Source organism: Cyprinus carpio, unplaced genomic scaffold (genome assembly GCF_018340385.1).
Source record: "Cyprinus carpio isolate SPL01 unplaced genomic scaffold, ASM1834038v1 S000006753, whole genome shotgun sequence".
Taxonomy (NCBI): domain Eukaryota; kingdom Metazoa; phylum Chordata; class Actinopteri; order Cypriniformes; family Cyprinidae; genus Cyprinus; species Cyprinus carpio.
In genome coordinates, this window is record NW_024879352.1 from 491,899 (window position 1) to 516,459 (window position 24,561).

General features: G+C 36.0%; 1 pseudogene; it reads left to right on the top strand.

Annotated features, from left to right (window-relative positions):
- Positions 1-24,561, top strand: part of LOC109113153 — a 108,422-nt pseudogene that overhangs the window by 17,145 nt on the left and 66,716 nt on the right.

Below are 24,561 nucleotides of genomic sequence, written 5' to 3' on the forward strand. Positions count from 1 at the left end.
AATAAAAAAATGGGCAATAATCTTTAATTTGTTACCCCTTCAATCCTAGTACAAGTCCCGCGCATCTACTCAATCCAATTTCCATTGATCAAGTTATAGCACAATTGTTAATAAATTAGTTGATCTGCAAGGGTTTTTTAGGTTGTATGTGTGTTGACTGTTTTGGAAGCTTATGTCCACTAAAAACAAATTCCTTTATGCGAAATTAATTAACATGAGGGTTATGTATAATACATTAATAAAGTCTGATGTAAATGTTTTTGTTTTTGTTGTTCTACAACAAAATGTTTTTTGTTGTCGTTTCTCTTCTAGCTCTTGCATTTATGGGTTATGTGAATTATAAAGAGGTTTTGCACGTATTACCTGGCCATGTTTTCCACAGATCTGCCACAGCACGGTTGCTATGGGAAACAATGCTTGTTGCTAAGCAAAAAGAGGCAGTGATGGAAGTGAGGAGGCAATTGGTCGAGGCAGCCAGCAAAGAAAACCTGCCAATCAAATTGAGTCTAGGTAAGGCCACGCCCCACATTTAAAACTGATATACATACACAACTACTTGAGACATTGAGAACCTGTTCCCTACCAACATTAAAAACACTCACAGAATTATTGACTCTGAAACAGTGGGAATCCAGAAAGCTTAGAAATCCAAAGCTTATGTTTAATTAGTAAAGGTAAATTTACCCACAAACAGCTGTGATAGTATGAACTTTTAATTGCTGCCAGAGTACAAATACAAACAAAGGGCCTCATGTGGCTTTACAGAACTTTTTTACATTTACTGGAGCTTTTTAACTATGTGTGTGCAATGCTGCAGAATACTGTGTAACAAGACAAAGTTGTATATTCAAAAACTTTTTCCTAAAGTTTTTACATCAATAGCCATTACAAACATAGTGAACAATAGAGAGAGAGATTCACTGTTAAAGACAGAAAAGGAAGAACAGGGAAAAGAATAAGATGGGGCCAGTGCGATTCAGTGGTTTCTAGTCAAAGACCCACAGCGCCTCCTTCAGACTGCAACCAGGACTGGGCAGAACTCCCATGTGGTCACTGAGGAAATATGAACCTCATGTTGATATCACATGCTCACACATGTTCTAAAGGTGCTCTGCTGTTCATAAGCAATAGAGTCTGAAATGAGGGGTAAAAATACTCACAGGCATGTAAGACATTCGCAGAGCTCTTAAATACACACAGGCACAATAACTATAATCAGTGGGAATAGTGTGTTAGAAGTTGAAGAGTAGAGTAGAAGACTTAGGTGGAAAAACTAAAGGTTTGGTTTAAGTATAAGTGTAACATCTCCACAAAATTTATATAGTTTAGTTCAGCAGTTTTAGTTATACATTTTTATCCTACCAATTTTAGTTAGTTTAGTTCAGCAGTTATTAGTGCAACAGCTTTCAACCAGTTTTGGTTTTTTAGTTTAATAGTTTTATTATAGTTTAGTGCAACATTTTAACAGTTTTCATCTGTCAACCAGCGTGCAATTAGTTGAATTTTAACATCTAGCAAAAGAATACACACCCTAAATGACAGGGAGGACAGTTCATTGGACCGTAATCTCTAAACTGACTCACACACTCATTGCCGGTCATCTCAGTTATGTTCTTAAATATGCAAACAAGACAACCATTTTTGCTGTTTCTGCGTGTTTGTTTGTAAATTTAACAGTAAAATCCTATAAAGCGAGTGCCCTTCTGGTTAATGTGACAACATGCACATCTGTCAATGTGGGTTTGTTTAGGAGAGTAAGAGAATATTATGATGCCAGAGGGTTTGTATTGCTAAACAGTTCTGATTCAACAACACACAGGGCTGTTCTTCCAAAGCACATGCACTCTTACAGTACAGAAACTTCAGCCAATATTTTTCACTGGATCAGTTATTTCCTGATCTTCAAGCCAACAGAACTTTTACAGTGCCAGAACAATCATACTGCGTATCAAACAGAACAAGCTGCACACACACATACACACACACACACACACTGTATTTTTCTATGCAATGCAGTCACAGCTGTTATAGATTTTGTTTTGCTTCATCTTGTAGCATCAAATGCATTATTCAGATGGGCGGTGTCATAAAAAATGAGTATGTGCTCTGGTGATCTTCATTTTTGCATGTACTGTATGCAAAGTTAGGTGGTCTTCTTTTTGCTGTGTGAACGTGAGTTTGCTTGTCTGCATGTGCATACTTTGGGTCATTGCTTCCCTGTGTGTATTTGTGTATGTTCAGCCCTTGTTTCATGGTCATGTTATGGTTAGTGCTCCGTGTCTCTCTTATTTCTCTTCCAGCTTTTGGTCTGCTTGGAACTCACTCTCTCTCTTTTTTCCTGGTAAATCTGTGCCCAACGAATTATGCTGAGTGATTCTTGGGTATTTTGTTAGAGCTTTCTAAAGCTGACTCAATCTATAATAGCCCGTTTCAGTCTTTGGATATTTCTGGAACAAAATCCATTTTCTCAGCATAATTTTATGAGCTGGCAAAATCCGACTGGTCTTTCTAGACAGTGCCACCATTTTCCCTAACCCAACCACTCAAGGAATGTGGCCATACAGTAGACATTAGAGGACTACATTTCCCCTGATTCATTGCATACAAATGAGCTGGCGAAGTGTTCATTATTGAGAAAAAGGCTTTATGGGGTTAGTGGTTCTGCCTTTTTGGAGTAGCTTGACTGTCTTTTTCATTTTGCCACTTGTCAAACAGTTTTCATATGCATCTGCTCTCTGCCCTACATAGATTTTTAGCCAATTAGTTTGCAGTAGTTGGAAAAAGGTTCTTGACCCATAAACTAAACCATCTCCAGACTTGCACATCCAGATTTTACTGCAGTTTTGCAGGTCAGTTTTCCTCCTCACCCCCAACTAGAGTTTGACTTTTATCTGCAAGAACGTAGTCTTGTGTCCATGTCCTAATTCTACTCCCTGATGCCCCACTAACATTTGTGGTTTCATTGCTTTCTCATTTTAAATAAAATATGCAGAAAGGGTTTCTCAAGAGACATTGTTACAAAATACCACTGAATGGTATGTTTGTGAAATTTAGTCTGTAATGGGGGTTGGAAACATCTTGTGAATCTGTCATCTTAACCCCTTAAGACCCTGCGGCCTCATATGAGGACATTATATTTTTGTGAATTTCTCTAAACTGTTAATGCCACAGTTTTAAATATGGATGTCCAGTACAGAGCTCATTCAGGGCTTTTCAGAGATACGAAATGGTTTCACCATGACCACTCCCTCTCCTTGGTCATCAAAAATGTCTGAAATTAATTTAGTGACACACTTATGGAAATATGATAAATCAACAATCATAAATCAACATCTCAGGAAAATGTTATGGGCTTTCAAATCAAAATATAACTTTCTGTTTCGAAAAAGGACATTGATTTCATACATGTCCTCATACTAAAAGCATTTTTGTTATGCATTTTTGGAGACATAACAAATTAATAGGGAGAGAAATTATATTTCAATATTCTATGAAATATTATATATTATTATGGAAATCTTGTCAATTATTACTCCCATTATTACACTTCTTTTTTCATTACATGTTGCCCCAAAAGCACATTAATATGCAAATTAGATTTAGTTTATAGATACATTGTATATAATGAGAAAACCCGTTTATGGTCATTTTACACACATTTTACAGAAAGAAAAATGGTATATTAAATCATTCTGTTATAACATAGTTGAGAATCATCTTTATACAAAGTTTGGTAAAAAAAAAAAAAAAATTTTAAAACTAAAAATTAAAAATCAGTTGTTTTCGCCTATGCATTTTTTGCCTATGCTTGTTCATTCATGTCTTTAATTTTTTTTTTTTTTCAAGAAATTGAGTCCCGATGTCCTCTACCGAGGACATAGCATAATTTATGAATGAAATAACTTTAAAAATTATATATATATATATATATATATATAATATATATATATATATATATATATATATATATTATATATATATATATATATATATTTACATTATTTTTAATGCTCTAAACAATGTAAAGACATGGAAAAAACTATTTTTTTCCTAAAACTTTTTTCTCGGGTCTTAAGAGGATAAGAAAATAAACTTCATGGAGAATCACAGGGCTCTGTACTCAGCCCGCCAATGATTCAGTCTCAATCTATCGCATAACCACCCTCTGGATGTCTGCCTGATTGTTACTGTTGGATGTGAGGCTTGTTCTAGTGATTTTCAAGCCAACTTGCATTCTGTTTGTGCTCTTTCTGTCTCTTTTGTGTGTGCATGTGCAGTTGGGTGGACTAAAGCAAACATTGGCTGCATTGGTGCACAGGATATACTCCCACATCTGGTGCTGGTTCATAGCATCAACATAGCGATGTGACTCTATGAGTTCATGTGAACCCCCCCCCCCACCCTCACCCTCAGACTCTCTGCGTCCCTCAGACGAAATGCTCCCCGCCCCCACCCACCCCTTATTTTTCTGTGTTTGAATCTTTTATCTTCCGAAATTTGAGCATGAATTATAATAGTACAGAATTTGTACAGGTGTATATATACATTTTTTTATCGTATCAAACTAATTGGATGTGGAAAAATGTGTTCATTTAAAAGCAAATTTATGTTTATCAGCTAAAAGGGTAACCAATTGGTTAAAGAGGCCAATATGGAGTAAAGTGCTGGACTACATGAAATCCCTTTCTTTCCCTGTCACCATCTCTCTCTCTGTCTTTGCAAGCCCCCTTCAGGGAACTCCAGGGTCAGTGAGGATGTGTTTCTGTGTAGGAGTGTTTTTGGCTGAACCATGAAAACGTAATAAATGAGCTTAGTAGAGGCTGACCAAATACGAACACTCTGAGTGGGAGAAACAAACCGCCTACATACACTTATATTTTTGGCTTGTATGTCATACATGAGGATACCAAGCAGTGTGACCTTTAGATCCATAATCCTTCCAAACACTCAATCTCAACACACATGGAGGAACTGAAGCATGTGTGTTGTGGTTTAAAATAACATAACACACTGCTGTTCAAATGCACCACCAAACCACATAGCGGTCATTTTATGAAGATAAAAATTCTCTCCCCTATCTCCAGCAGTGTGCCTGTTTATGTACTATTCTGTTTAATTAAAACTCACTATATTCTTACTTTGCATAGCATTAGAAAGATCAAATCATTCTAGTGTATCAGTTATATTGAACTGATTCAAAAGAACGATTCACTGATTTTATTTTTTATTTTATATTTATTTATTTTATTTTATTTTTGAAGTATTTACTCCCAGAGTAAAAAAGTTCCCAGAGTTTCTCCTAAGGCATTTTGTGCTTTAGTTGTGAATCATTTTGAGCACATCATGAAAAATAACTAAATCAAAAGAATGATTCCTTCACAATTTGGGAATTCCTATATATTCTTTGAAGTTTCACATAGAAACATGGTTTTACTTAGCACTACATAATACGCATACATTCACAAATAAACTTGTACACGTACGTTGAGTTATGTTGAGTTACTTATTAGTAATAATACTATGATTATCTGTAGTGTCAAGCATTTGTGAGTTCATAACACACTGAAGAGACTGTTCTACAGGATGACTTGTGTGTTTACACTCCTTTACCACAGTGTGTGTGTGCCCAGTGAATTTATGTATTTGCATTGATGGGGACTGAAGTACTTTTTTTTTTTTCTGGAGTTCAAACAGTTTTTGAAGTTTTGTTTGACACCATAGATACAATCGAAAGTAAACTGAATTCAGAATGACAGAATTTTTTTTTGTGTAACTGTTGAATCAAGACAGCTTAAATAAGATGCTTATGTTTCTCTCTTTCTTTCTCAGGGCGAGTTACAGCCGAACAGCTTTGTTCATATGTGCAGTTGTTTCGGGACAGTTGGGGGGCTCTGGAAAGTCACAGTGGGGTCCTACAGCTGGGACTGGCTGCTGCTCAAGCTCTCCGTCATCCCGCCCTCCCGTGCTGGGACGCCTGCCTTGCCTTTGAGAGACTCCTCCTGCAGGTTAGCCAATCACACAGCTCACTGATCTGTCAATAACAGGCTATAGAGTTTGATTAATGACATCCTGAATGCAGTATGCTTCATATCTCTATTTTGAGAGTTAAAGATTAAGTGATTTCTGTAGGTCTCTCCTTCATTGTCTTTTCTTTGTCTAGTGCATACTTTTCAAGTGTTCATGGCTTGACAGGTCAATCTATATTTGCTGAAACAGCACCTTGAATTTCAGATCATCACCGGAAGTCATTTTAAACTAGTTATGCAGTTATGCATAATTATGTAAAGCTCCTGGACTTTTAATAGATTTCACAGGAGTGTATCTAGCAGTTCTTCCCCAGTTATATCACACTGTACTCTAGAATATATATTCTGTTATTAGTCCTTATAGTCTGGCATCCCTCCATACACTGAACCATCCATTATTTTGCCCATCCATCCATTATTTAATTAATTCATTCACAGTTTTTATTCATACATTCATTTATCCCAATCATCCCATTTTTATCCATTCGTCTATCCAATGGTCCATCCATCCACTTATTCATCCATCTGTCTATCTAAACCTATCGATCCATCCAACTAAACACCAATCCACCAACACATACCCATTCATCCATATGTTCATTCATCTAACTACACCTACAGTATATGTCAATCAGTCCTCCATCCATCTGTCCATCCACCCATCCCTCCATTCAACCCTCCAACTAAACCTATCTATACATCCATTCAGCCAACCACTCATCCATCTACAGATCCATTCATTCATTCATCTACCAATTCATCCACTCATTCATCTGTCCATCTGTCCATCTATCCATCCATCCATTTATCTAACTACATCTATCCAATGATCTATCTGTCCTCCATCCATCCATCCCTCCAAATAATCCAACTAAAATCCATCCATCCATCTACATATCCATCCACTCATCAGTCTATCAATCCACCCGCTCATCCATCTGCTGATTCGTTCATTCATGCATCCATCCACATCCATCTACAGATCCATCCACTCATCCATTCAGCTAACCAATCAGCTAACCAACAGTTTGTCTGTCTTTGTTAGATTCTAAGAAACTTTACAGGCCTGATGAACAGAGGTTTGTTTCAGACACACAGTAGAGATATTATTGTTAGATCTTGATTAATTGATTATCAAGAGCTATGTATATCCTTTTTAATGTCTTTCATCTTAATGTAATGTGTACTGGTCACTTTTAACTTGGTGGTTGTGTACTGCTGTTAGTTCTGTACTCTCTGTAGTTTACTCTGGTGTCTGCAGGTGCAGTGAGTGAGTGAGTAAACAGTCTAAACAGCCTAACTGGCCACAGCTCTGAGTAAACACCCTGTGTTTGGCTTTGGGAAAAAAACAGAGAGATTCTTTAAGCATCAGTGGAGTTGTGAGGCAGCTTGGATCGGAGTACTTCAGTGGGTGTTTAGCTCTCTGAGGATGCAAAAGTGAAAAGGAAATGCTTTCGTTGAGGCCGTCTGAGGAGGATACACGCGTGTGCATCACATCACAGGTCAAGGGTCAAATATGCAGAGGACGGAAGGAGTGAGGGAGACGTGGATAGAGAGAAAGGACAGAGACCTTAATAGGAAATGTGGAAAACAACGAGCCAAGAGAGGAGAAAAAGCTAAATGAAGTATTCAGAGAGATTTAAAAAATAATAATAATAATAATTTATTAGAGGGTTGAACTTCTTAAAATATCTTAACCACTCTAGAACTTGTAGAAAAGAGTGTTCCAGACTAATATCTCACTAGTCTGTTATTAGTTTTCACAGACTGTTTTTGATGGAGTTTCTGGTTCCTGTGGCTGTAAAGAGATCAGCGGGAAAGCTCAGCCCATAGGAACTCATTAAAAAAAATCAGCAAAAACATGAAGCAGAAGCAGGCCAGAGCGGCTGCATCAGCCAAACCGCCAAACAGCTAAACAGCAATCAGCACACAAGCTTATAAACCTTCAGCTCTCCAGTGATCATCATTGCTCTGGGGGAAAAAGAGGGAAAAGGTGTTTACTAGCATGTTGAACATTATGCTAATCACTTGGTTGCAACCAAGCTATATAAAAAGAACAGCACTACCTTAAGCATGCTCCATTTCTGCTTTTATTAAAGGGTTAGTTCATCCAAAAAATTTAAATTTGGTCATCGCCCTCATGTCATTTAAAACTTGGCTTTCTGTCTTCTGAAGAACACAAAAGATATTTTGTAAAGTCAATGGGATCAGAAAAACATTGGATTTCATTGACAAATTAAATCACTTTTGATTCACACCTTTTTCGTGTGTGTTCCACAGAAGAATGAAAGCCATACACATTTGGAATGACATGAGTAAATGAATTTTAGATAAATGGGTAAAAGAATAGAATTTAAAATTTTGGCGAAACTCTCAGGTTTCTGTTTAAATTAACTGGAAAAGTTTAAAAAAGGAGATGAAATTTAACCTGTGGTCACATTACAAAAAATAATAAGATTTAAAGAGAAAAGCATGATTGTGTTAATGTTACCCCCTCTCTCTCTGTGTGTGTGTGTGTTTGTGTTAATGTTACCCACTCTGTGTGTGTGTGTGTGTGTGTGTGTGTCTGTGTGTGTGTCTGTGTGTGTGTGTGTGTGCGTGTGTGCATGTGCCTCTAAAAGTCAATATTCATTAATTATAAGGCTCTCTCTGGGACATCAAATATCTGCATTCAGCCTTGAGAAAAATTATGCTAGCACTCTGAACATTGGCCGTAACAGGATCTCTGATTTTTTTTTCTTCCTCTCTCCCCTTGTTTATTATATTTCAATTTATTTTCCATTTGATGTTTTTTTCCCCCCTCTCTGATATTTGCATGCTGGATTTCTGAAACCAGAGACTGAAATTGTGTTATTGAAAATACTGGCATGAGACGGGCTCATTCTTCAGGTCTGTGGTTACCTCTCTCACCCTCCTGGGGCACAGTACGGGAAAGCTGCATATTGTTAATAAAGGCGCCCATCCAGCCAGGCCTCACCCTACTGCATTGAGTCTGTAGCTCTGTTCCCAAAACTCGTGAGCTGTCTACTTCCTACATAGATAGCATGATCCCAACCATCATGGAAGCTCATAAATGACAGATTTGGAGCACTCTACATTGCCAGCAACAAACAAACAAAAACAGTGCTCCTCACAGTTGATTTTAACAAAGATTGATTTTAGCATGTTGGTTAGCTTATAGCATGATTCTCTAATAAGAATAAAAATATAAAGCAAACAAATATTAGTTATAATAATCTATTTAATAAATAGTAAACAAATATTGGTTACAATAATCTATTTTTAATCTATTTTTACCCTTGGTAGCCATATTGGATTTATTTTATTTTGAAGGATAAAGGTCTTATGGTACGTATTTATTAGTGTTTATTTTATTTCAATTTTATTTTATTTATTTATTTTATTTTATTCCTTGCTAAAGCTGTGGGCTTGGCTGTAGTTAATGACAGTAATGCACTGATTTGTTTTGACTATGGCTGTAAGTTTTGACAGGTTGGGTTTCTTTGGCTTCTGCTTTCCCACTAAAATGGTTTTAGAGAGCAGCTTAGAGTTAATAAGCTGACACAAAGCTGAGGAAAGGTGGGCATCATGCCCTTGAGTCTGGTACGGCTGGTGTGCAGCCCTGGCAGGGGAATGTGTGTATGTGAGAGTGTGTTTGCTGTAGAGGGTGTTGTGGTCAAGAAGAGCTGTCAACAAGTACTCTCGTTCACCCATTCCCGTTACCTCACAGACCAGCATACAGAGTGTGTAATTAGATTCATACTAAATGTCATTTTTCTCAAAACCCTCCCATTATGGTGTCAGTCATGCTATTAGGTAAAAAAGCACTGAAGTTATTTAATGGGATCATATTATTTAAGTAGAGTTTTACATTAATTGAAGGGAATTTGAATGGTGTCACCATGGTGCAAGACGAAGTGGCCAAAAATATTATCACAATATTTTTTTTCTGTATAATTCACTGTTGATATTTATTACAATATATTACGTACATTACTTGTAACAGGTATGTTTTATGATTTCATGCAAATTTATTATCAAAAATGTTATCTAATAAAATTAATTCTGAAAATGTAATCAGTCTTTTTATCTAATCAATCTATCCAGTAAAAATATAAGAATTAATTTACAACAAAACATTTTTGTCAAATAAGTTGCTGCACAAAAGAAATTGTAACATGCATGAATTAAAACAAGAATGAAAAAATATATTGGTTATATGATATTTCTTGAGAAAATAATAATAATTATAATAAATGTTGTAATAAATTGTAGTATTATTTTTATTACTACTAAAAAGTACATTTTACTATTTTACTAAAAGTCATAATTCTAAGTTTAAAGTAACTTTTATTTAGGTGGTTTGTCATGAAGACCTTTGCTTTTCAGTGTGCATTTAATGATGTTTTTTATCAAATGAAATAATGACATGGTGAAATGCTTGTGAAGTGAACTCTCAGTGCATCTCTCGAAATGAAGTTTATTTGAAGTGTCCTCAAATAGTGAGAGAGCAGATGCTGAAAGCACTACAAGCATCACATGTTCTTGAATGTGAAGTAGATAAAAATTGCATCTGTCGTTCATACAGAAACACAGAATATGGCTTTTTAGCAACACGCACTTGATCATCTAGATGTAGGCTAAAAATCAAAAATTACTTAAACGTTTGTTGTTGATATTGTGAGTGGCGATTTGCTACCCAGCACTACTTTAACAACACACAGGCACACTGACAAGTGATGTATGTAGTAACAAAATCAAAGACCCCTGGAAATCTGATCACAAGAGACGCATGTTACTAGCAACTGTAAACAACTATCTGTCTTGTCTGACCACTTGTGATCAGATTACCTGAGATGGATGTAAAAGACCCATAAGTGTGAGTTATAGTAATAGTGATGCATGTGTTATCTATATGTATGTATTGTAAGATGTTTTCAGATGGTCTGTGGTATCGAGGTCCTTCAAAGGGCAGTGGTGTGAGTGGCTGACTGAAGATTTGATTAATTTTGTGGTAAATGTGCTCTTAATACCGTCGTAGTGGACCTATGACCTTTGACTTCTTTCACCCCACACACTATCAGGAAATCATTCTGCTTGAGCTCAGCTTGAATCCTGTTTACTTATCGGAACTCCACAAAGGCTTCAGCTCTGATCTCTTTCTTTCTTTTCTAAACCTTCTCTTTCTGGTCATACTCAATATGTAGCCTAGGACTGGGTGGTATGACAGTATGCTATCAATGTTAAAATAAACCAACTGGTATAGAGTCTCTGCAGTCACAAATGCAGCTGTGCATATATTTGCTATTTTATGATGGCTTATGTGGCTCACCTACCTATATTTATAATGTGTTACTATTTTGAGTTATTCATTTTGACTCTATATGCATAAAAAAAAACACTAATGGCAGGCTTAAAAAAAATGAAGTATTTAAGTCATTGGATTATTGAATGGCTAGTAAAAAATGATTATGTGAAGTTTAAAACATTTTAGGATTGGATTTCTTGCAAAAAAAAAAAAAAAAAAAAAAAAAAAATATATATATATATTATATATATATATATATATATATTTCAGACATTTCACCAAGAGAATAACACACACACACAAACACATATACTGATAGCCAAATATACATGAAAATTGTTTTAACAGTATATGATTTCAGACATTTCACCAAGAGAATAAAGGTGGTTCAATGACATGACAATTTTATTGGTCCAGATCTACTAATTAATAAAAACAATACATAAAAAAATATAATTCATACGTATAATGACTTGATTACCTCTTCAGTGTAGTACATGTAATTTGTCAATTTAAATATCTGAAAATCTTGCAATATTGTTTCTTAGAATAAAAGAGTATTTTGTTAAAATATTTTCAATATTTGAAATGCCTTTGCCCACCAAATCAAAGTAATGTGGTGCATCCAACAAAGTCATATGATGTTTTTAAAATTAATGATTAAGAAATTGAAGCTCTCTGTAATCAAGCTGCAAAGAAAATATGTTATTACCTTTTATTCTATGGTCATTAAATTTAAATCTTTTTATAAAACATTATCGTAGAAACTGTTGTTTCTCATTCAATTTTTCATTACATTACATCCACAGACCAAACTAATTCTTTGTACTGTCACATCAGGAGCCAAAGGCATCTTTTCTGTGTCTCTTTTTGTCTTTGAAAAGAGATGGATAATGCACATTTGCGCACGCTGTTAAACTGCATCAGTGGCTCCAGGCCATCTTTAACATGCACAAAGACAAAGTTTTGGTGCTTCACCTTTGACCTCTGAACCCGTAACCCACCCTCAGGTCAACCCTCTCCCCTCTGCCTGGAGCCCACTGCCTCGTCCTGGATAATATCTAACTGTAAGCAGACTAACACACACCCAGAGACACTCTCTGGACAGTTTCTTGGCTTTCTGACCTCACTAACACAACAAGCTTGTTTGGGCCTCCCCCATACACATGCGTGATCGCTGTGGGAGTAAACCGCGTGGCGTTATTTCAGTATGAATGTGCATCTAGCTCATGTGTGCGTGGGTGCGAGCATATTCGTTTTTTGACCCGGTGTCCAAACATCCTTGTTTTTCCTGCTGCCCAGTCTGACAGTCCTCACTGATCCCTAAAAAACATCTCTGTAGACCCCTTCATCCACCCCTCCACATGTGCCCTGGAGCCGGTCCCAGCTTGCAAGAGTTACAGTCTTTCTAGCTTTCTTTGTAAATCTGTCACTCTAATGTTTTAATTTGAATCGTTTCATCTCTCTGCTGCTTTGATCATTCATCTGTTGATTTCCTTCTCTGTTTCCTCTCATCTCTCTTATCTTATCTGTCTGCAATCTCTAGCTGTGTCTGAGCTCTCATACTGTCCAAGTATATACTGCATTTGATGAAGAGCTTATTTCTTGACCATTATTTAATATATATACATTCTGATTCTTGATTTTTTTAGTGCACTATAAAAGGCAGTGAGCTATTGATCGATCTTCATGTTTTCATCTAGGATGACAGCACCTCATAATGTACGAACAGTATTTGTGTTCAAGAGTTTGATAGATAGAGCACATCATATAGGACTCTGACAGGAGAAAACACATGAGAGAAGAGTTCTGGCTGGAGTCCAGCCAGTGCTTTAGTGTGTGTGATATGACTTGTTTAGCCCGTCTGCCTTCCTGTGTTTAGGGCATATGGATTACTGCCGGAAACAAGACACAATCCGTTTACTCTTCACAGGAAGTTCCAGTGTCTGTCATACTCCATCTCACCCTCCAGTGTAAAAACGCCCACACTCACATATACATTTACATATAAATATACACGCACACGAACACAACATATATCAACTGACCACACACTGACTTCATATATAAAACCCCACAAATAAAGATTCACACTAACGCGGCTAACGTCCTCCATACACACCTGACCTCCTCTCACAGCTGTGTTTGTGAAGTAACATCCTGCATGGATTTGTTTCTCAGTGTCTTTGCATATGACCTGAGCATATATGGCAGTCTTTTTGTGTATGTAAAAGCCTTATGTGCCTGCTAATACAACACAGCTGATTGAAGAAAGTGTTTGAAACAGTCCTTATGTGTCAGATAAATCAGCGATCAAAGAAAAAGCTAAAGATTCAGATCTAGGAAAGACATTCAGATCTAGGTCTCCTAATTTCATTTTCTTCATCAAGTTCTCGGAAACATATTCCATATTTTTACAGTTTAGACTATCTGGGACATAAATCTCTTCTCAGTGGTCAACCAGTATATTTTTTAGTGATTGCTGAAAATATTTTGGATCGTAAAGTCTGAGACTTTTTCTTTTCTCATTTCATTTAAACCAGGACATAAATACACTAGACTTTTAAATAGGATTTCTGAAAAACTTAAAACTAGTAAGGACTTAAAAGAAAAAGATTCTTCACTGTTTTTTATTTTTTATAAATAATACATTTGTGTCATTAATCTCAGAATTCATATAGGATTGGTAGAATTTTTGAATGTTTTCTTGAAATAAGTCCCTTATGCTCACCAAGGCTGCATTTATTTATATATAAAAAAGTAAGTAATATTGTGAAATATTATTACAACTTAACTGTTCTCTATTTGAATATATTTTGACATTTAATTTATTCCTGTGATGGCTAAGCTGAATTTTCAGCAGTCACTACTTCAATGTCAAATAATCCTTCAGAAATAATTAAATGCTGATTTGGTGCTCAAGAAACATTTCGGTCATAAACTTTAGTTTGGGAGCCAATTCTCACGATTAACTAACTATTATCTATGACTTTTGTCTTAATAAACTCCTAATTTCCTGCTTATTAATAGTTAGGTACTTTAGTACTTTTTATCAATTTAACACATCCTTGCTAAATAAAAGTATTCATTTCTTTCAGAAGAAAAGAACCAAACTTTTGAACGGTAGTGTATATTATTACAAAAGATTTCTATTTTTAGTAAATGCTGTTCTTTCCACAAAATTAAACATCAAATAACACAAAAAAAAATATAACAGGTTCCAAAAAAATATTAAGCACAACTGTTTCCATTATTGATAATAAATCATCATATTAGAATGAGCTCATGTGACACTGAAGACTGGTGTAATGATGCTGAAAATTCAGTTTTGCATCACAGGAATACATTTTTATATATATACAGGCCTGGTCAACATCAGTCTGTCACTGTTTCTTAGCACTCATTGGCTGTCAGACTGCGTCCAGCTGTATGAGAGAGTCCATCATCTCTGCAGTGAATGTGCTGACAGCTCTCTGGGCCTCACATCTCCCACAAGGTACAGTACCAAACCAAGAACTGATCAGAAAAGTTTTTTCTCAAACACACTTAACAGCCTTGAATGTCCATTATTCAGATGTATATAGAGTTCTGACAAATATATACTTAGTTTATGGAGCACTACAGTACAGGACTACTGATGTAACCTTTGAAACCTTTGGTAACTTATTCTATGAAACCTGTATGTATAATGCATAATCTCAGTATGTAAGTCTTACTGAATGCAGCATTGAGGTATAGCGCAAGGATCAGACATATGCTCTGTATACGCTATGTGTGTATGCATTTTTGGCTGAGGTGTGAAAACATGCTGAATGGTGAATCAGGTCAGTGTTTTGGTTTTGTAGACAGAGTCACTGACAGCTGTATGAGTGTGTGTGTCAATCTGTACCGCCACAATGTCGGTGTGTCTGAATGTCAAGGTGGTCTGTGTCTTTTCACCTTTGCGTGTGCGTCTGCGGACAAGCTGGCGTCAGCCTGAATTGAGTGTACTCTGGAGCTCCAGTCGGACGCTGCTGACTTTTGGAAATCCCCCACAATGCAGCGCTTTCACCGAGCCGAGAGCAGTTAGCCAGTGCCAACAGAGAGCTCTAATATACAGCTGGTTTCACACTCTTACACACACACACACATTTTTTTTATTTCCCAGATTCAAATTATGACATCCACCTTCAGTAATATATCACCTTCAAACACAGTCCTCCTTTGTCCTGCCTCCTGTTCCTCTCAAGCCTTAGGCTGTGTGTGTGAGAGATATTGGATTGTTTGCCATGGTAATGGGTTGTCCAGGGTCAGTTGTGGTCAATAAGACACAGATTCAATTTTTCTCATCGCATAGCTTAGCCAGAATTCTGAACATCCTGGGAATTTTCTCCTTGGTGGTTGTAGTTCTTTCTGCACTCTTGATTGGCCCTGCAGTGGTTGAGTAATGTAATTAATTCTGAATAGTTCAAGGCACTGCGCTTTTAAGTCAGATACCAGCTAAATGAAACAGCTCCAGGGGTCCAGATGTCTGAAGTTGTTTTTTGATTTGTGCGTTTAAATCTTGCAGGGAATAGTTCACCCAAAATTAATATTCTTTCATCATTTTACCCTCATATCGTTCCGAACCTGAATGATTGTTTTATTCATGGAACACATTAGATATCTGAAGAGTTTTCAAAGCTGATGTTTTGTATTTAGGGCTCTAACATGAACATAGAAGCAACCATAAATGTTGTCCATATACAACGCTATATTCTAAGTGTTAAGAAGCCCTATGATTACACTGAAGAACAGACTGAAATGTAAATTCTAACTTAACTTCACCAGAAGTTGCACTAACTGGAAATTTTTTAGTTGTTTGGCTAATTTAAAAAACATTGTCAGGTAACATTTTAACGGGGGGAAAAGATCATAATTTAATTTTAACTCTTGATTTTATTTTTTTATAATCTTTGGTTCAGTTGTCAACTTTAAAGCATGAAAACCAAAGAATACTAAAAAAATTTATCACAGTTTGCACAAAAATATCATACGCACAACAGTTTTCAGCGTTGATATGATATAAATGTTTCTTGAGCAGAAATTGACTTTGGTGTGCATGTGATACGCATGTGTTTTGGCATGCATATAATATGCAGTGTTCGCATGCTTATGATATGCAATGTCATGGCGTGCATATGATATGCAGTTTTGGCGTACATATATACGCACCTACCCCACACCCCTAATCCTAACCATTGCATATCATATTCACGCCAAAGTCAATTTGTGCGTATAAAAAGTACGCCAAATAGAAATAGAAACTTGTGGTATTGATACCCACATTCGATTGGGTTAAAGAACTTGTTGCGTTTGGTTTCATTGACTAACATCATCATGAATATTATCCATAATTTTATCCTTTTGTGTTCATACAGGCATCATGAGGGTGAGTAAATGATGATTGAATTTTCACTTTGAGTGAATTGTTTCTTTCCACGTTTGTGTGCATCTGTTTCAGTTTTGCTGCACCAGCAGTGCTGCTTACATTGTGCGTTTTGATTAACAGTAACGGTGTCTGGTTTTCAGCTTGACGTGGCTCTCATGGTTCTGGAGAAACGTGAGAGCTGGAGAATGCACGCCATAATCATGTTGTTTCTCTTTCGTTTCGGCCTTTGTTTACACTTACATTTGGACTGCATTCATTTGAAGCTGAGAGAAGACTCATCTGCCCTAAAGAAGTTGCTGGGGTATATTTGTAGCAATAGCCAAAAATACATTGTATGGGTCAAAGTTATTGATTTTTCTTTTATGCCAAAAATCATTAGGATATTAAATAAAGATCATGTTCCATGAAGATATTTTGTAAATTTCCTACAGTAAATATATGAAAACGTAAATTTTTGATCAGTAATATGCACTGCTAAGAACTTCATTTGGACAACTTTAAAGGCGATTTTTTTTTCTTTCTTTTTTTTCTATATTTAGATTTTTTTTTTTTTTTTTTTTTTTGCACCATCAAATCCAAAAATCTCAAATATTCATATCTCATCCAAATAATAAGTCTCAATTACAAATCTTATTTATTCAGCTTTCATGTGATGTATAAGTCCAAAATTTGAATTGGCTTTAAAGAGAATAGGAACTTTATTTGAAGTAACTAATAGCATCTCTATTTTTTGGCACTAGCCCTCAGCTTCACTCCTCCCACTCATCTTCTCTGTGCTGATCACACACACACACACACACACACACTGATTGACAGCAGGACACAGAGGAGGTAGAGAGGCCTCAGGCTCTGTGCTGATGTGTCTGGAAGTACTTAAATGTCTTCTCTCCGCTGCTGGTCTGCACTGAGCCCCTGTGCAGCATCCCTCAAAACATCACTTGTGTTAGTGAGCAGAGAAGTGCATTCCATGTTATGCTTGCCTGATGTACTCCTCCTAAAAGCTGGGATCAATTTTTTATCCTCTGCCATCTCTCTCTCTCTCTCTCTCTCTCTCTCTCTCTCTCTCTCTCTCTCTCTCTCTCTCTCTCTCTCTCTCTCTGTGACTCATTTACTGTTTTATGGGCCTGACAAAAACTGTGTTTGTTCAGAATGTTTTTGAAAGAAGTCTTATATGTTCACCAAGGCTGCATGTATTTTGATGATTTCAATCTCGATTCAATATCAATTCATGTGTATATGATGTAAAAATAAAGGCTATAAAAATATTTTGTTGAATCCAGTTTAATGCCTTTTTTAGCACCATTTTAAGCTTTTAAAAATTCAGTATTTGCTTGCATTCATTGTGTGTAATTGTGCGAGTATTATTAAAAAAAGGATTAGGCCTAAGTTATGAACTTTTTAAATTTCTCGTGTAAAAATCTAGTGTTTAATCATGTCTAAATATTTATTAAAATGAAGAACTTAAAAAAATTAAGTAAGTATGACCTGCAATATTCTAGATATATTTAGTAAAGAGCCATACAGGTACCTAGTGGGTAATCCATGGCATTATAAATGAAAATACAACTTTAAAAAAATAAAAATGGAACTATTAAAAACATGATATAACTGTATGCTACCTGGAAATTAATTATATTAATTATTATTATTATTATTAGAAACAAATATTGATTAAAATAAATTATAATTATACAACTGGAATGTGACTTCATATGCCAAAAATATAAATAAATGTCTCTCTTCCTCTGTCTTTGAATCTCTCTCATGCAGCATATCTATCTCACCCCCTCCCTCCTTTTCACTTATCCATTATCTAATTAACCTCCGTAATTAGAGACACTCTTGCTCTTCCTGTGTGGTTTGAGCGTGTGGTGTTTGTCTCTCAGAGTTAGACTCAGCTCAGAGAGACTGTGTGCCATTTCGAGATGTTTTCAGTCGTAAACATGGATTTGAGGCAAGCCTATGTGTCAGCACTGAGCACGAGTCTAAAGCGCCACATGCTCAGCGTGTCTGACATCAATTTGCTTTTCATATGTGTGGCGTAGCTCCCGGCTAAACACAAATTTGACTCTATGTGTGGTTTTGATATCTGACGTAGCCAAGCGCCTTTTCCCCGCCTGAGAGACTTGTGACAACCGGATGCGGAAAGATGCGACTGAGGGAAAAATAAATTCAGAGGGAAGAACGTAACTTCAGATGTGTATTGTCCTACACATGAGGCTAAAGGGGACTCAAGTTCTTATTTCCCTCATTCTCTCTCGTTTAGGGGAGAACAGATGAGTAGTAGTGCCATGTGTGTGTGTTGTTTTCCATGGAAAAGAGGGGAAAATAAAAGGAATGAAAGTAACCCAAATGAGGCCAACACGCAACCGCTAATTATGAAGCTGTTTGGAGAGGGGGCAATGGGTCCAACACACACACTTTTCACATGCAAGCCCACATCTTTTCTTCTTTCTTTCTTTCTTTTCTCTTCGTTTTTTTCTTTCTTTCTTTCTTTCTAACATTCTTCAAATCTTCCTAAAAAAATATATTTCTCTTTAGTTACATTTTGCTTTTTCTTTAGTTCTTTGGTTGTTGATTTGTTTTTTTATTTCTTTATGTGTTATAGTTGTGTGTTATAATGTTTTGTTCATTTTTTCATTTTTTTCATTCATTCATTATATTATTATTTTTTTATTATTTTTTATTATTTTTTTTTACTTTTAGTATTTTGCTCACTCATTTGTTTGTATGTTCATTCTTTTTTGATGTTGTTGTTTATTTGTTCACAAATTTTTTGTTAATTTTTACGTACATTTCTTTGTTTTTAGTTAATTGTTTTATTTTTAATAAATTATTTTCAATGATTTTTGGCTCTTTGTTTCTATGCTTGTTTGTTTTTTAAATTTAAATTTCTTTCTGTGTTTGTTCATATATTCATCTGTTTCATATTGAGTACTTACTCTTTTTCATTTGTCTGGTATTTTCATTTTTGTCTGTTTATCAGTTTCTTTATCTTTTTTTGCTCTTTGTGCCTGAATTTTTTTCATTTAGTATCTGTTCATTTCTATTTTTTTCTTTTTTTGTTCTTTTTTTCTTTTTAGAGTTCGTCTTTTTAATTTCTTTGTTATTCTTGGTTTCTTTTGTCAGTACTTTTTTTTACAACCACATACTTTTGTTTTCTTGCATGTTTTTTTTGTCAGTTGTTTTTTATGTGTGTTAATTTGTTCACTTATTTGTCTGTCTTTTTTTTTCAGTTTTTTTTTATTTTTCTTTTTTTCTTAGTTTTTTAATGTTTCATAAGCAGTGTTGTCCAAATCTTTCAGCAAGGGGTGCTCAATTGGATATCCTCATTTCGTCTCATTCCTCTGCTCTTAATGTTAATTGTTCTCATCCTTATAAATTCTTATGATGATCTTGACTCTTCTCGTAAGTGTCGTGTGTGTGTGTGTGTGTGTGTGTGTGTGTGTGTCTGTGTGTGTGTGTGTGTGTGTGTGTGTGTGTGTGTGTGTGTGTGTGTGTGTGTGTGTGGGTGTGTGGGGTGTGTTTTAGAGAAAGACAAAGACTACTCACACATCTTTTATCCAATCTGTGAGTTTGTTTTTGTTAATTTGCTCTGCTGTGATAATGACTGTTAGTAATTGTTACTTTGTGTGTGTGTGGGTGTGTGTGTGTGTGTTCTGTGTTGTGTGTGTGTGTGTGTGTGTGTGTGTGTGTGTGTGTAGTCTGGAATGGACACACACTCACACACACACAAGTTTACTAAGTTTAATGCAGTACAGCATCCAGGTTAACATATTGTTTTGTTTTCTGTACTCTGTATTGTACTCTGTGGTTTGCTTCAGATAACTTTATCTGTCTCTTTTCTGTTATATCAATTAATCAGGGTGTGGGACAGACAAGATATTGTAATGTGTGTTGTGGGACTTAATTTTTACGTTATTTTTTAGAGCACATTTAATAATCTTAAATCATTACAGTCATTTCAGGATCATATGGAGCATTTCGAAAATAACTGAAATTCCAAGTTATATTCAGAAGGACAGAAAGGAGATGAGTTTACGGGAATATGTTGGCCAGAGCTCCAGTGAAGTCTGAATGAACTGATGTTAGTTGTTTAGATAAGGAACAGGAATTTTAATGAAGATGAGGGGTCATCAGAGCTAAAGAAATAAAGAGAAGGAGGAGACAACTAAAAAGTGGTTTAATGAGAAATGAAAAACAACATCCCGTATTTTGATGCTGTGTTTTACTCTTGCTATTTAACTGGTGTTGTTTTTTCACTTATCTGTTCTCATGGGAATTTTGTTGGTTTGCATACAGCTCAAGTGCTGCAATTGTCCTGCTGTCCCTGAACAGTACTCTCTCAGCCCATCAAACACAACATCACTCTCTCAATCTCCATGACAACAGCCCTCATGGCCCCTCCCTTAGCTTACCTGGCATCATGTTTTAAAGTGGGCGAAGTCTGTGCCTGCTGGACGCCGCTGATATAATAGAATGATGAATGATCAAGTTAATCGAAGCATTATTGTATTATGTTACAGTACATCTTAGCGGAACAGCTTGGTTCCTCTTGAGTCCTCTTTCATGGAATGCTGGATTCCTCACGGCGTGCTCACCACAGCAGCTCTCCATGTGTCAATCAAACGGCTCTGCTGACTCTGCACCACTGAGCAGATGGACTAAGAGAGCAGAACACAACTACTGTAACACAAGCCCTCTCATCAGCCCTGAAAACACATCTCACTCACGCTAATAAGCACCAACACAGGGTTTCATCCCATCACTGGAACATCCAAGAGTGTAAGCAAAATTTTCAGGTTAGTCTGAATAGAAAAGTTTAAGAATCATTCACTGAAAAATCCAATATTAGTCAACAACTACATGATCTTTACCTGATAAAAGTTTACATGAAAACTTGGATTGAGACATTGTTTTTGATATATTAAGCATATTGGTGTAAGATTGTAATAGGACCGAGGCAAGAGAAACTGAATCCAGATTCTTCCTTTGCGCTATTTGCTATTTCATTTTAGCAAAATAGTCATAGTTTTATGTAACGCAGGAGACCCCTCCAGACTGCACCTTAAAACTGGTCACCATTTTTTTGCAACCAAAAACTATTAATTTGTGAGTGATATTTTTTGCTGAGATCTCCACTGGTGACTTTTAATGTACGTCACAAAACATATATTAAAAATTTGCATGTAATGCCTTTTTTCCTGCTTGTTTTGCGATCACATCTATTATGTTGACATAATAAACTGAGACCATGCACATCAAAGTTTTCATGGAAAAAAGACTTTCAGACAGTCCTCATCTCAACAAAGAGACCAGAGTTTGACGGCACACACGTGCGAAGTACCAAGTGCAGAAAAGCAGTGTGTCTGTAAACAATGTCACGTAGCAATACATACCTCAGAAAATAACCATTAAACATTCATAAGCTAGCTCATTAGTCAGCTAGAAAAAATAACTATAAACGGAGGCATTTTGCTAAATATAGTACTAAGTTGCATATTCATAATTGTACTTAACCTGTTGTCCTACATGATAAGAAAGAATTGCAAGGAGGCTAAAGATCAATTCAACACCTCCCATGTTACTACGAGTGAAGAAAACTGACTGGATGGTGTGCAAGACAAATGAGAGCATTTAGAGGATGCATTGAGGAAGAGCCCAAACTACACTCAAAAGGGCCAAGTGATGCTGACATGTTTATGGTCCATGATATGGCACAGTGTAAATAACCAATTCTTTGTGAGATGTAAATAGTTCTTCAACTTGGAAAAGATGTATAGTTCTCACTTAAGTGAATCTTAGTGGCTGCATTTACACTGCCAGAATCTTGAATGCCCAAATCCGATTTTCTGACTATATCCGATTTTTTTTTGACGACAAGCGCTTACATCATCTTTTAAAAGTGACCCGTATCTGATTTTGCTGTAATTTACACTATAAACTGCTGAAACTAAACCAAAAAGTAGGGACATTCTGACCCGGAAAAGGAAGTAAAACACAGCACGAAAATACAATGGATGCAGATGCAAATAAAATTATACAGTGTTTTTTTGCTTTCCACAATATTTTAGCGACTTAAAAGAACATGAAACCTCCGCATTGCTGTCCACTGTTGTGTGTATTCTTCGTCCTCCATTGCGCTCTATAATAAGTGCAGATACAACTAGTACATCTCTGGTAGGTTGCGCTCTAGCAGCACAACATTAGTGTGAGTATCTGTTTGACTGACCAATGGCAGACTGGTGAGATAATTGTAGGCCGAGAAAGCTGTATAGAATCATTATTTTAGGAGTTTCTAAAGTGCACAGCGAAATGGCATGTTTTACACATTTAAAAATTACTGAAAAAACAAGCAAGAGATACTTGATTAGGAATTCATTTCATTGTCGTACAGTTCTGGAATCCAAATTCAGAATCTGCACTCTTTTCTGTATCACAGTCGCCTCCATGTTATTGTTGTATCATTGAGGTTATAGTTTTATAGCTTTTATAAATATTTAAACTTTAAAATTTTTTTTAAAAATTTGTATCTGTTACCATTTATTTTATTTCAAGTAACATGTTTTTTTATTATTATAGTTTTAGTTGCTGTTCTTATCGATCTTTATGTCCTGTCAAATTAAAAACACAAAAGGCCCAAAGAATATTGCAGAGTTGCATGTAATCTCAAGTATTGATCTCCTCTCTAACCAAATTTGGCCTTTGTCTTGGGTCCACTGTGAGAGTTTCAGATTGTTCTGATGCCGGATCTTTTCTGTGAATGGTGTGGGAGATGAAGAACGAGCTGAAAGAATGAAAACAGCTACTGATACCACGACCTGCTGAGTTTGCTTCTGGTTTCACTGCTCTCTCTCTCTCCTTCTATGATAGCAGAAGATGTCTGCACTTGTTAGGATAACTGAGCCATATGAGATACACATTTCGCAGTTTGTTGTTTTGCGTTTTATGCTATGTTTGAACAGAGGAGTGTGGCTTCTTCGTTTGTCCTCCTTTTTAGACTCATGTTTCTCCCTGGTCAGTTTGAACCGTACAGTGTTACCAGAATTAAATTATGCTTGATCATAAAAATATGCCCCAAGTTTCTACAGTGACTCAGCATCCATGTAGTTTCCGGGAATAAAAAGACCAAATTGCTACATCCCAGGCAGATGTTTCAAGTACCCCGCCATATCGTATCTTTTTGATCATAATGCTCTCCGCTGAGTATTCTTAATCATACAGGTGCGTGCGGTATGCCTTCTTGCCATAAAGACCCAAATTAGCAGGAAGTCAAAATTATGTTTCAAAGCATACACTGTGTTTGACTCATTTCAGTAAGAGACTCCCCTCCATAAAAGCACACTGATGTGAGTGTGTGTGAGTTTATGGAGTAATCTGACATTTCCTGTTTATACCTGATTCGAATGATTGTAAATGTTTGGACCTTTTAGTTTGTCTAGGTCCGCCAGGACGCGGTAAACAGATGCTGAAAAAGAGACTTATTTCAGAGCTTGATCCTCCGTAGGGAGCATTTTATTAACCAAGAAAACATACAAAACACAGAGTACGCATGCAATAACACACACACACACACACCTCCTGAAGATGAACTCTCTAACTACATGATATGCTGCCCCACCTACAGTGCATAAGTATCTGCACTTCAAAGCCAGTTAATTTCAGTCTGTTCACATACTTGTGCAAAAATCTTCAACATGTTATTTTAATTAACATATATAATATATATATTTTAACATATATAAAATACTTATAATTTAATTTTCTTTTTTTTTTTTTTTTTAAGGAGTATGATTCATTGGCACATCACATACTAC